The 10,607-nt window shown below is 48.9% G+C and overlaps 1 protein-coding gene across 3 annotated transcripts in view; it reads right to left on the bottom strand.

Moving 5' to 3' along the window:
• Nucleotides 1-10,607, bottom strand: part of RGS12 (regulator of G protein signaling 12) — a 121,207-nt gene that overhangs the window by 108,505 nt on the left and 2,095 nt on the right. The gene's annotated exons all lie outside the window — the stretch shown is intronic.

Raw genomic sequence — 10,607 nt, forward strand, 5'->3', positions numbered from 1 at the left:
CTACAGCCCCCACGAAGACAAGTGCAGCTGCATGTCCCCCAAGTACGGCTCAGGCTGCAGGGGAATGAGGGGGCTGCCCCAAAGGAAGGGAGTGCCCAAAGCCCTCAGGGCAGAAGGGCCTATGGGAACAGGATACCTGCCCAGCTGCTTGAATATTTTATCACTGGTTCCCGGTGTCCCCCGCCCACACCAGAAGGCCAAGCAGCGTCTCTAACACAGAATGTTCCCTTTCTCTAATGTGCGGAGAAAAAAGTCTAGATTCAGCAGAAAAGATATTGTTTTAAATTACAAAGGTCTATTGTACTGGTTCAAAAATATTAATATACAGTTGACCCTTGAACAGCACGGGGGTGGGGGCACCGACCTCACCACAGTCGAAATCCGAGTGTAATTTTGACTCCCCCCAAGCTTAACTACAGTCGTTTGGGGTCTGGGGGAACTGGTTCCGGACCCCCCGGCAGGTGCTCAAGTCCCTCACATAAAATGGCATGAAACAACCTACACAGCCGGCCCTCCTCACCGAGGATTCCCGCCCCCGGTCAGAAACGCTGTTTCGATCCGCGGTTGGTTGAATCCACGGATGCGAAACCCGGGGCTACGGAGAGCCGACTGGATATTTACTGAAAAACGCCCCCTTATGAGTGGACAAACCACATTGTCCAAGGTTCAACTGTATCACATGTTGACTCTAAGCCTTTGTAATGTAAAATCTACATCAAACAAAATCCATAGGATAACCAATTAAGAGAAATAAAGGTACATAAGCTCCCTCATCAAAAATAAATACAGACGTCAGACCTCTGTATTTAGAAAAGTGGATTAGAAAAATGAGTTATGTAATATTGGCTGTGTGTGGTGGCTGGTGACGACTGGGGGACCTGGCAGGGCATCAGGGAGGAGGTGGGATCTGAGACCCATGCCAACTCCCCCAAGGCCCACCAACCCCCCAAATACCCCGCAGACCAGTGGGCCCCACGCTCTGCTCGCTCAGCCCAGGACATCACTGAGCAGCCTTCTGCACCTCAGAGGCAGTGCTATGGGCACACGTGGCATCAGTACACACACTGAGGACACGTCCAGGCTGTCGGGACACGTACGGATGTCAGGACAGGTTACAGACCTGAGGGGAAGCCACGCAAAGGGCAGGACAAGCTGAGCTACGACCTTTCAGGATCTACATGCAGGGAACTGCGGGGCTTTTTCTGATTCTAGAAGCAATTTCTAGTTCAACAATCTCAAAATGATGAAGGCTAAGCCATCTCAGTTTTCCCTTCCCATTATTGTTTGACTTACTTTTATCTCTGTTTGATACTTATTTCTGTTTGTGGTTTGAAACCTGGACGAAGCGGGGCTGTAAACAGTCACTGGGTTTAGCAAGTAAGGGCAGGACACCCAATTACATCTGAACTTCAGACAGAAGGCGAACGCCTGCATGGTGTAAGCGCGTCCCAACAGCGCACAGAAGGTCTCATTCGGCCGCTCCGCGCAGGGACGGGCGAGGCTGCACTTCCTGCCGGGCCACACTGCAGCTCTCACGCCCCTGACTCAAGTCTCCCCGTGCTCCCCCGCTGGAGCCTGGCTGGCCCCCATTACCACAGCTGGAACGTCCCCTCCAGCCCCCACCCCGCCCCTCTCACCGCTGCCCCGCCTGGCAAAGCCAACAGTGACAGGCCCAGAACAGGAGCGGGTGTCCACCTGCCCGGCCTGGCCATGCCCCGGCCTCACTCAACCCCCAGCCTCCCCGGCCACCTGCCCCACCCCCAAAGGCCCAGGAAAGACAGAACCATTTCCTCCTCGTCAATGGGCCTCATCTCAGGCCTCCGACATGCAATCCCCCTTCCCACATACAGATGCGGCCATTTCCTATGGGATTCGAGACGAGAACGCAATGGGCGCTGGCCTGCCCTGTCTGGCTTTCTCGCTGGGGCTGAAGGAGACCTTTCTGCTCTCTGTATCTTTCTCAGTCACTGTCAAGACAAGAAAACCTGCACACGCAAGAAGTCCTGGGTGCCTGGGTCAGCACGAAGAGTGAGGAAGCGGCTGAGAGCCCCAGGCCTGCACACGGCGTGGCTGGGAGCCAGGCAGGAGGGGTGGCCGGAGGAGGGCCCCTCCACCTCAGGACCCCAGGCGGCTCCTCGGCTCCCAGATCCAGGCAGGGTGCGGTGGGCTGAATGGTGGCCCCGAAGACATCAGGTCAGGTCCTAATCCCCAGAACCTGGAAATGTGACTTGATTTGGGAAAAGGATCTCTGCAGATGGGATTCAGTTAAGGATTTTGAGCCAAGAGATGATCCTGGATTACCCAGATGGTGAGAGGGAGATCAGACACAGGAAGAAGGCAGAGGCAGAGACTGAGGCACGCGCGCAGCCACAAGCCCCCAGTGGCCAGCAGCCCCTAGGAGCCGGAGGAGGCAAGAAGGACCCTCCCCTGGAGCCTCCGGAAGCGGCACAGCCCTGCCCACACCTTGCCGCGGACTTCTGGCCACCAGCACTGTGAGTGAGTAAATATCTGCTGTTTTCAGCCCCCCACCCCCACCCCCACCCCCGTTTGTGGTGCTTTGTTATAACAGCCACAGGAAAGTAACACCCTCCTCCCCCCTCCCCAACCCTCACAGTGAGAAAGCAGGTTGACTGTTACATGTTTAAGTCCAAGTCCACAGAGCCGTCCTCTGGGCTGGACTCCAGGCAACCAGGGATGTGGGGCTCTGGCAAGCGGGTGCCTCATTCTGCCCAAGTGCTACCTGGGAAAATGTGACCTGGGCTTGGCTCGGCTCAACTGCGCTCAGGCGGAGTCACGCAGGAGGAGCCTGACACAGATGTGCCACATGAAGGCCTGGGCCACTCTCCCGGGCAGACCCACTCACAGCAAAGGCACTGCACGCCTAAGCATGACATCGTCAGCATAATGTCGCTCAGGGTGACTGAGGACGTCCCATGTCAGGCACAGCTCCCCGCCGCCTCACACATATCATCCTAGTTAATCCTCACAACAGCCTTATCATTAACCCTGTTTTAGAGACAGAAACGGCGGCACAGAGTAGTTTGCTCAAGGTCAAACCAGACATCAGGGTGAGGTAAGGAACATGGGACCGAAAAGCAAAGCTCTTGCCTCTCAGGCCTCAGATGGAGCCCGACGCCCTGTAAACTCGCGCCAGGCCCAGGTTCACCTGCCGGGTCCCGACCCCTAAGTGGCGCCCAGAGGGAGACAGTGAAGACCGCTCAGCCTCTACTACCACCATGCTCATCAAACTCCTTTACATACAAACACTCAGCAGAGCCAGCCTCGGCTTTAGCTTACCCGGGATTTGGTAAGGAAAAGCTTCTTTTAGCCTAGAGGGCCTCACCCCCTGATTACTCAGTTCTCCAGGTGAGAAACAAGTAAACCCAAGATCAGTGCCTGCCTATGTACGAACCAACAGACCACAAGTCCCAGTCTGTCTGTGTAGTGACAAAGCCTCCTGCGTTCTCCTTTGCTGCTCAATCAAGTTCCAACCGGGTACAAAATAAAGACCGACTATTTGAAGGGACTGGAGAGCTGTGAAGAGCGGGCAGAAACTGGAGGGGCGTTCTCCCTTCAAAGGAAAAGACTGCAGTGGGTAAGATGCTAGGCTGTGCATCTGCACAAGAGACTGCGCTCAGGCGGAAGGCCGCGCTCCTCCCCGCATAGGTCAGAGAATGGAGCTGGGCATGGCAGGGTGCCTGGAAAGTGAAGGGGACATCTCACCATCTCAGAAAGGAGGGAGCCGGGAAGAGGAAGCCTGGAATCCGTTAAACTCTGCCAGGTCCTTGGCCAGCCTGAGCTGTCCATGCACCAGGAGCAGGAGGAGGCAGCTAACGGGCTGAGTGCATCAAGTGGAGATTACAGCAGAGATTTCTGTTTGAGTCCAGACAAACTAGCTCCCAGAACAAAAATCCTCTACACACACACACACACACACACACACACACACACACACACACACACAACAACAACAACAACATAACAAACAAACAAACAAAAAAACCACTACAATGGATCACCCATGATGTCCAGTACACAATCAACTATTACTAGATGTTTAAAGAGACAGGAAGATGTGACCCACAGTCAAGAGAAAAAGAGGTCAACAGAAAATGATCCTGAGATAACCCAGGAGTTAAAATTATCAGACAAGAACTTTAAGTCAGCTAATACAGTGTGATAAAGGATTTAATGGTAAATGCAGTCACAATAAACAGATGGCATATCTCAGTAGAGAAATGGAAACTATAAAAACGAAGCAATTGGAAATTCTGGAAATAACAACTACAGTAACAAATTTGAAAACTCACCAAATGGACTTAATTGCAGACAGAAGAAAGGATGAATTACCGTGAAGATAGATTAATAGAAATTATGCAATATGAAAAATAGGCAGAAACAATTTTAAAAATAGACAGAGCCTGAATGCCCTGTGGGACAATATCAAACATCACATAAATGTAATAGAAGCACCAAAAGGAGAGGAGAACAAGTGGGATAGAAAGCTATTTGAAGAAACAATGACCAAAATTTTCCCAAACTTAGTAAAAAATTATAAACTTATATATCCAAGAGGCTCAACAAACCCTGAGCAGGATAAATACAAAGAAACGCCTCCTAAGCACATCACACAGTCCAACTACTGGAACACAACGAGAAGGTCTGGAAATCAGCGTCAACAACAACACACAGGGACAACGCAGCTACGACAGAGCTAACGTCTCATTACAAACAAGGGCAGTCAGGAGACGCTGGCACAGCACAGAGAGTAGGAAAAAGGAACTGGCAACCCAGAATTCTACATCCAGCAAGATCCTTTAAAATTGAAGGGAAATAAGGACATTTCAGATAAATGATAACTGAGAGAATTTGTCATTAATAGGCAAGAAATGCTAAAGGAAGTGTTTCAAGCTAAAGAGAAATGATACCAGATGGAAACTCAAATCTACAAGAAGGAATGGAACACACCAGAAATGGTGAACATGTGACTTAATATTTTTAAATAGTATTTTTCTTAATTTCCTTAAAATAGATATGACTTTTTAAAGCAAAAATTATAACACTGTGTTGTGTGGTTTATAACACGTAGATGTAATATGAAGACAAGAATAGCTGAAGAGGGTGATAAACGGAGCTTACTATTGCAAAATCCTTACATTTTATGTAAAGTGTTATAAAATTAACTAAATGGACTATAATAAGATTTTAGACTACTAAAAATTTTGTAAAGAAGTATAGCCAAAAAGCCAATAGAAAATTTAAAATAGAATACTAAAATATGTGTATGTATATTACATATACCACATATATAACATGCATGTACACACATATGTGTGTAGATACATATAAATACACATTCAATTAACCCAAAACAAGACAAGAAAGGAAAAACAGCAACAAAAACAAAAAATAGGACAAATAGAATACAAAGTGGGAGACACAAATCAGCTATATTAATATTCATATGAAACAGAAATGAAAAACTATACAATAAGAGGAGAGAGCAGTGGGTGGAGTACAGACGAAAAAGAATGGCAAGACATTAACAGTTGTTAAAGCTGAGTGACAGGTACAGAGAAGTTCATCACATTCTTCTGTTTACTCTGTATCTATTCAATATTTTCCATAAGGAACACTTTTTAAAATTGGATTTAAGAGTATGCCAAATATGGGACGGCTGAGTGGTGCGTTGGTTAAGAGCTGGCTTGAGATGCCAGCTCTGAGCAGCAGGGCCCCGGTTCAGATCCCACATGAGGGCCAGTGACACTGCCCTCTACAGCTAAGATGCTGAACAACAGCTCGACCTGGAGCTGGGCTGCCATGAGTCGCCAGCGACAGCGTAGGCTGCAGCCCCTGCTGCAGTGAGCTGCCATGGTCTACCGTGTGTAGCCAGCAGCCAGCGTGAGCGGCCAGCAGCCGCAGTGAGCGGCTGTCCAGAAGCCGGCGACTGATCTGCCTCACCCGGGAAGAGCGCAATGATGGTGCCAACTTGGGCCAGTGAAGCGACATCCTCCACAACTAGACTGAAGAACAAAAGGACAGCAACTTGTCTGTTCCCTTTCCCCGATTCCCCAACACTGTTCCCTTCCCCCAATTCCCCAATAAAATCTTTTTTAAAAAAAAAGAGTATGCCAAATATTATTTATGCCTCACCCTCCAAGCCACTTTGGAAAAAATGGTGTTTATTGTCTACTTATTAGCTAATAAAAAAGTCTTCAAATGGGGGATATTTAAACACTAAAATATATAAACAGACAAAACATTCACATTCAAAAACAGAAACTATCAGACTGGATAAAAAAGTAAGACCCAACTAACTATATGCTTTATAAGAAGCTAACTTTGACTATAAAGACACGAGTAGGCTGAGAATAAAAGAATGGAAAAGCTATACCGTGAAAACAATAAACATGAGAAAGCTGGAGGAGCTGTCTTAGTATTAGACAAAATAGACTTAGAGACAAAAGCTCCATTCATCAGGAAGACAGAATCACCATAAATGTGTGGGAGCCTAGTAATAGAGCTTCAATACATGAACCAAGCTGGAAAGTACTAAAGGCAGAAGGAGACCAATCCACAGTCAATGTTGGAGATTTTATCACCTTTCTCAGCAACTGTTAGAACTATCTGAATCCTCACCTGCCAAAATCAGTACCTATACAGCAGATCAAAACACTACAGAGTGTTCCTTCTGTGTACCAGGCACAATTTTTGGTGTTTGAATTCAGCCACGAATAATATTGAGAAAAAAAAACCTTGGTTTCATGGAGGATATAGTCTAGTGAAAATCGAAGGAAAATAAAGAAAACAAACAAAAAACAGAATAAAAACTCACAGTATTCTTAATTATCTTCTAAAAGATAAGATTTTACATCTTTAAATGAAGAACAAGATATTATTTTTAAAAACAGAAATCAAAATTTAAAAGAACTCTTGAAAAATAAAAAGGATAACAGAAATAAAACAATTAATGGAAGAGTTGAAAGGCGATGGAAAGCATCTCCTAAGAGTAGGACAAACATCAAAGAGACCAACAAAAGGAGGAAAGCGATCAGAGGATTAGAGCATCAGCCCAGGAGGTCCAACCTCCAAATAAATGAGTTCAGGAAAGAGAAGACACAAAACTGAAAGAAAGAAAATTATCTTGGAATGATACAAAACGTCAGTCATCAGCCTGAAGGGGCCATCACGTGCCCCTCCCCTCCCCACAGTAATGAGAACAAATGCCATCATGGGACACTGCAGAACACAGGGAACAAAAGCTGCTCCTATGAGCTACATGGGGACAGACCCTACACAGAAAACTGAAATCAGAAAGACACAGACTTCCCACCAGTGCTGGAAACTAAACACTGAAGCAACACCTTCAAAATGCTGAGGAAACACTTTTCAGCAGACTTCTATACCCAGCTAAACTAAACGTTAAATGAAGGGTAAAGATATTTTTACAATCAAAGACAAAATTAAAATCCGTGTAACATTTCTTAGCTGTAAAGAGCATATACTTCAACAAAAGAAGGAGTGAGCCCAGACAGAACAGAGGCCCAGAGCGCAGGCCCAACACAGGGAGAACAGCACAGAGAAATCCAGGCGACGGCTGCACGCAGCTCTCACCAGGACCAGAACAGACTCGGGCAGGGAAGGGGCTCTGGGGGAGAAGTCTCCCCACAACCACAAAAGAGGTGCAGTGGGGCATGTGCTGGACGTGAGGAAAAGGAGTTTGAGGAGGGACGAGTGACAGGCTTGGATGAGAAAGGAGCTGTGCTCAAGTGTACTGCGTGGTTCGGTAACAAACAATAGAGCCATCAAAAGGTAAGCAATGACCACTGTTTTAACCAAAAGGTGATATATTGGGTCGTCGGGAAAATCATGATGCATTTTTCTGTTTTTCAATGCAAAAATGTGTCATGACTTTCCCGATGACCCAATAGTAATGTTGGGAAATAGGGGGGAGCTGCAGTGGGTAGAGAGGAAGGCTAAAGCTTCTCTGCACCTTTGAGAGAAATCAAAAGATAATATCTACATACATACAGTTTAAAAGAACAGCTTAGCCGTAAACCTGAGGATGACCGCCTCTGGAGGATGAGAAGCAGGACAGAAGGCCTACTGTCTGATTCTTAAATCAGTGGGCTTAGCTTCAGCTAGTGTCCTGGAAGAAGGGACAAAAATAAGATGTAGAAAAAGATATGTAAGTAGCATGGAGTGTGTGTGTGTACACGTGTATGTGTGTGTCTGTAAACGTGTGAACAAAGAAAAAGATGGGGAAGGATATGCATCGGGAAATCACCATGGCTACAGGGTTGGGGAGAGCAAGGCCACAGGAAAGGATGAAAGGGAGGGAAACAGGACCAACTCCATGTTTTCACTGAGAAAGTTCCAACAGAAGAGTTCTCTGTCTGGAGCACCGGGTCTCCTTCATGGATGAAGTTCATGGATGAACTTCTGAAATGTGAACCCCCTGAAAATCACAGGAAAACATGTGTCCATATTAAAATACCATGTGCATGTGTGTATACTTCTGGAGAGGGTCTATAGTTTTCATAAGATGGCCAAAGCATTGGTGGCCACCAACCCCAAAAGGTAAAGAATGAGGGATCTACCAGACTCGAACCCCAAGCCAGGCTTATCTTCTTTCCAGGGACGCCTTTTCCAGAAGAGCCCCAGTCTCTCCTCCAGGGAAGAGCAGGAAAACCACTAGGCCCTTCTGGACACAGGGGCAGTGGCAGCCCCTCAGACCGTGCCCGAGGGACAGGGGCAGGGGTATGAGCTGGCTGCCCCCCAGCACGGGGTGGGAAGAACCACAGTCCTTTCAGAAGTGGTCAGGAGCACTGTGGTAGGCTGAAGGGTAGTCCCCAGAGACAGCAGGCCTGGCCCCCGGAAGTGTGACTGTCACCTAACAGGGAACACTTTGCAGGTGTGATGAACTCAAGGACCCTGAGTTGGGGGAGGATCCTGGGTTATGCAGGTGGACCCTGAACACAAGTGATCACAAGTGTACTTGGGCGTAAGCTGGAGGGGGGGGGGATAGCTTAAGACAGGATGTGACAGCGGCAGAAGCGAGGTGAGGGGGCACTGGGATGTCAGGGGGGCCAAGGACTGAGGACAGCTTCCAGAAGCTGAAAAGGGACAGGAACAGATTCTTCCTGGAACCTCCCGAAGCTTCACCTGGGTTTCGGCCCAGTCAGACCCGTTTCGGACATCTGGCCTCCAGAACTGTGAGAGAATAAATTTCTGCTGTTAAAGCCCCCAAGTGGGTGGTAATTTGTTTCGGCAGCCACGGGAGTCACACACGTTCTAATTAACAAAGTAAAATGCTTATAGGAATGCCACCAAATTCAATGAAAGTGAAAATACTCTGGCTCCCTGTTTTTGTGCTTGCCACACAGAATGTGTTGTCATAACTGTTGTTTTCTCCTTCACCCTGTTTTGCTTGTCCTTTTTCAGACAAAGATAATGTCAAAAGACAGCAAAATCAGAAACGAACACGCCGTCACCTTCTGCGGTGGAAGTGGAGGCTATGGGCACAGCCTCGCTTCTTTTCATTATCCCTTCACGGCCGCCTTGAGCACCTTCACCCCGAAACTGGAGCCACTCCACCTCCCGACGTCGCAGTCCCTGCCTGGGACTGGAGCCATCTCTTCTGGTGCTCACCAGCCCCCCAGATGCTACTCTGCCCGGCCACTGACGCCTTCCTCTCAGACGCCCTCGTTCTAGAAAAGGGAAAAGGCCTACCCTTGATCTTGGGGCCCATGAGCCTCCAGCCCCCTCCTCTCTGCCACGCAGGCCCGCTCAGCGCCTCCCTTCTCACCCCCACGGCACCGCCACCCTGAGCCCTCCAGCCACCTGCCCCTGCCACCCCCACCCCCTCTACAGCCCAAGTCCGTGGTCTTTCCTCAGCCCCACCCAGAGGTGTCCCTCATCATCAGTCACCCAAGTGCCCCGAAGTGGACGCCTCAACGATGGGCTGTCCCCACCTGAGGTGCATCCCTGAAGCTGAGGTCCTAAGCAGGCACTCCAGACCCATTATCTCCGGTCCTCAAAACCACTGGGTAGGGAGGCATTTTTATGAAACTTCATAGTGACAACTATGTTTATAAAGTAAAACTTCAAACACATTCTCTCCTACTTGTCACCCTCCCCCCATTGCCCCCAATCTAGGCTGAGTCTCAGGCCCCTTGTAAAGTTTGTAGGACTCATCAGAACGTCACCCCGGCCCGGCCGGAGCTGCCTCACAACCCTCCTCTCCTCTTCCATGCAAACCTCACTGTCCCGCTCCTGCAGGTCTGGGACCTTACAAATGCCCTTCGAGTTACAGCAGGCTGCGACCATGCAGATAACGACACTGACCACACTAAGGGCTCCGCACAGATCCACTCATGACCTGCCCCAAGGCAAGGCCTACGACGAACCCCCCCCCCAACGAGGAAACTGAGGCACAGACAGGGTGGTCACCTGCCCAAGGGCATAGCCCTGGAGAGCAGCCAGGCAAGTACCAGGCCAGGCAGCCCACTCTAGGGCCCCTGTCCATACCCCACAGCTCCGGGGCCACTCTGTCCACACCCCACAGCTCCGGGGCCGCCCTGTCTACACCCCACAGCTCCGGGGCC

The sequence above is a fragment of the Hipposideros armiger genome, unplaced genomic scaffold (assembly GCF_001890085.2).
Source record: "Hipposideros armiger isolate ML-2016 unplaced genomic scaffold, ASM189008v1 scaffold_282, whole genome shotgun sequence".
NCBI lineage: Eukaryota > Metazoa > Chordata > Mammalia > Chiroptera > Hipposideridae > Hipposideros > Hipposideros armiger.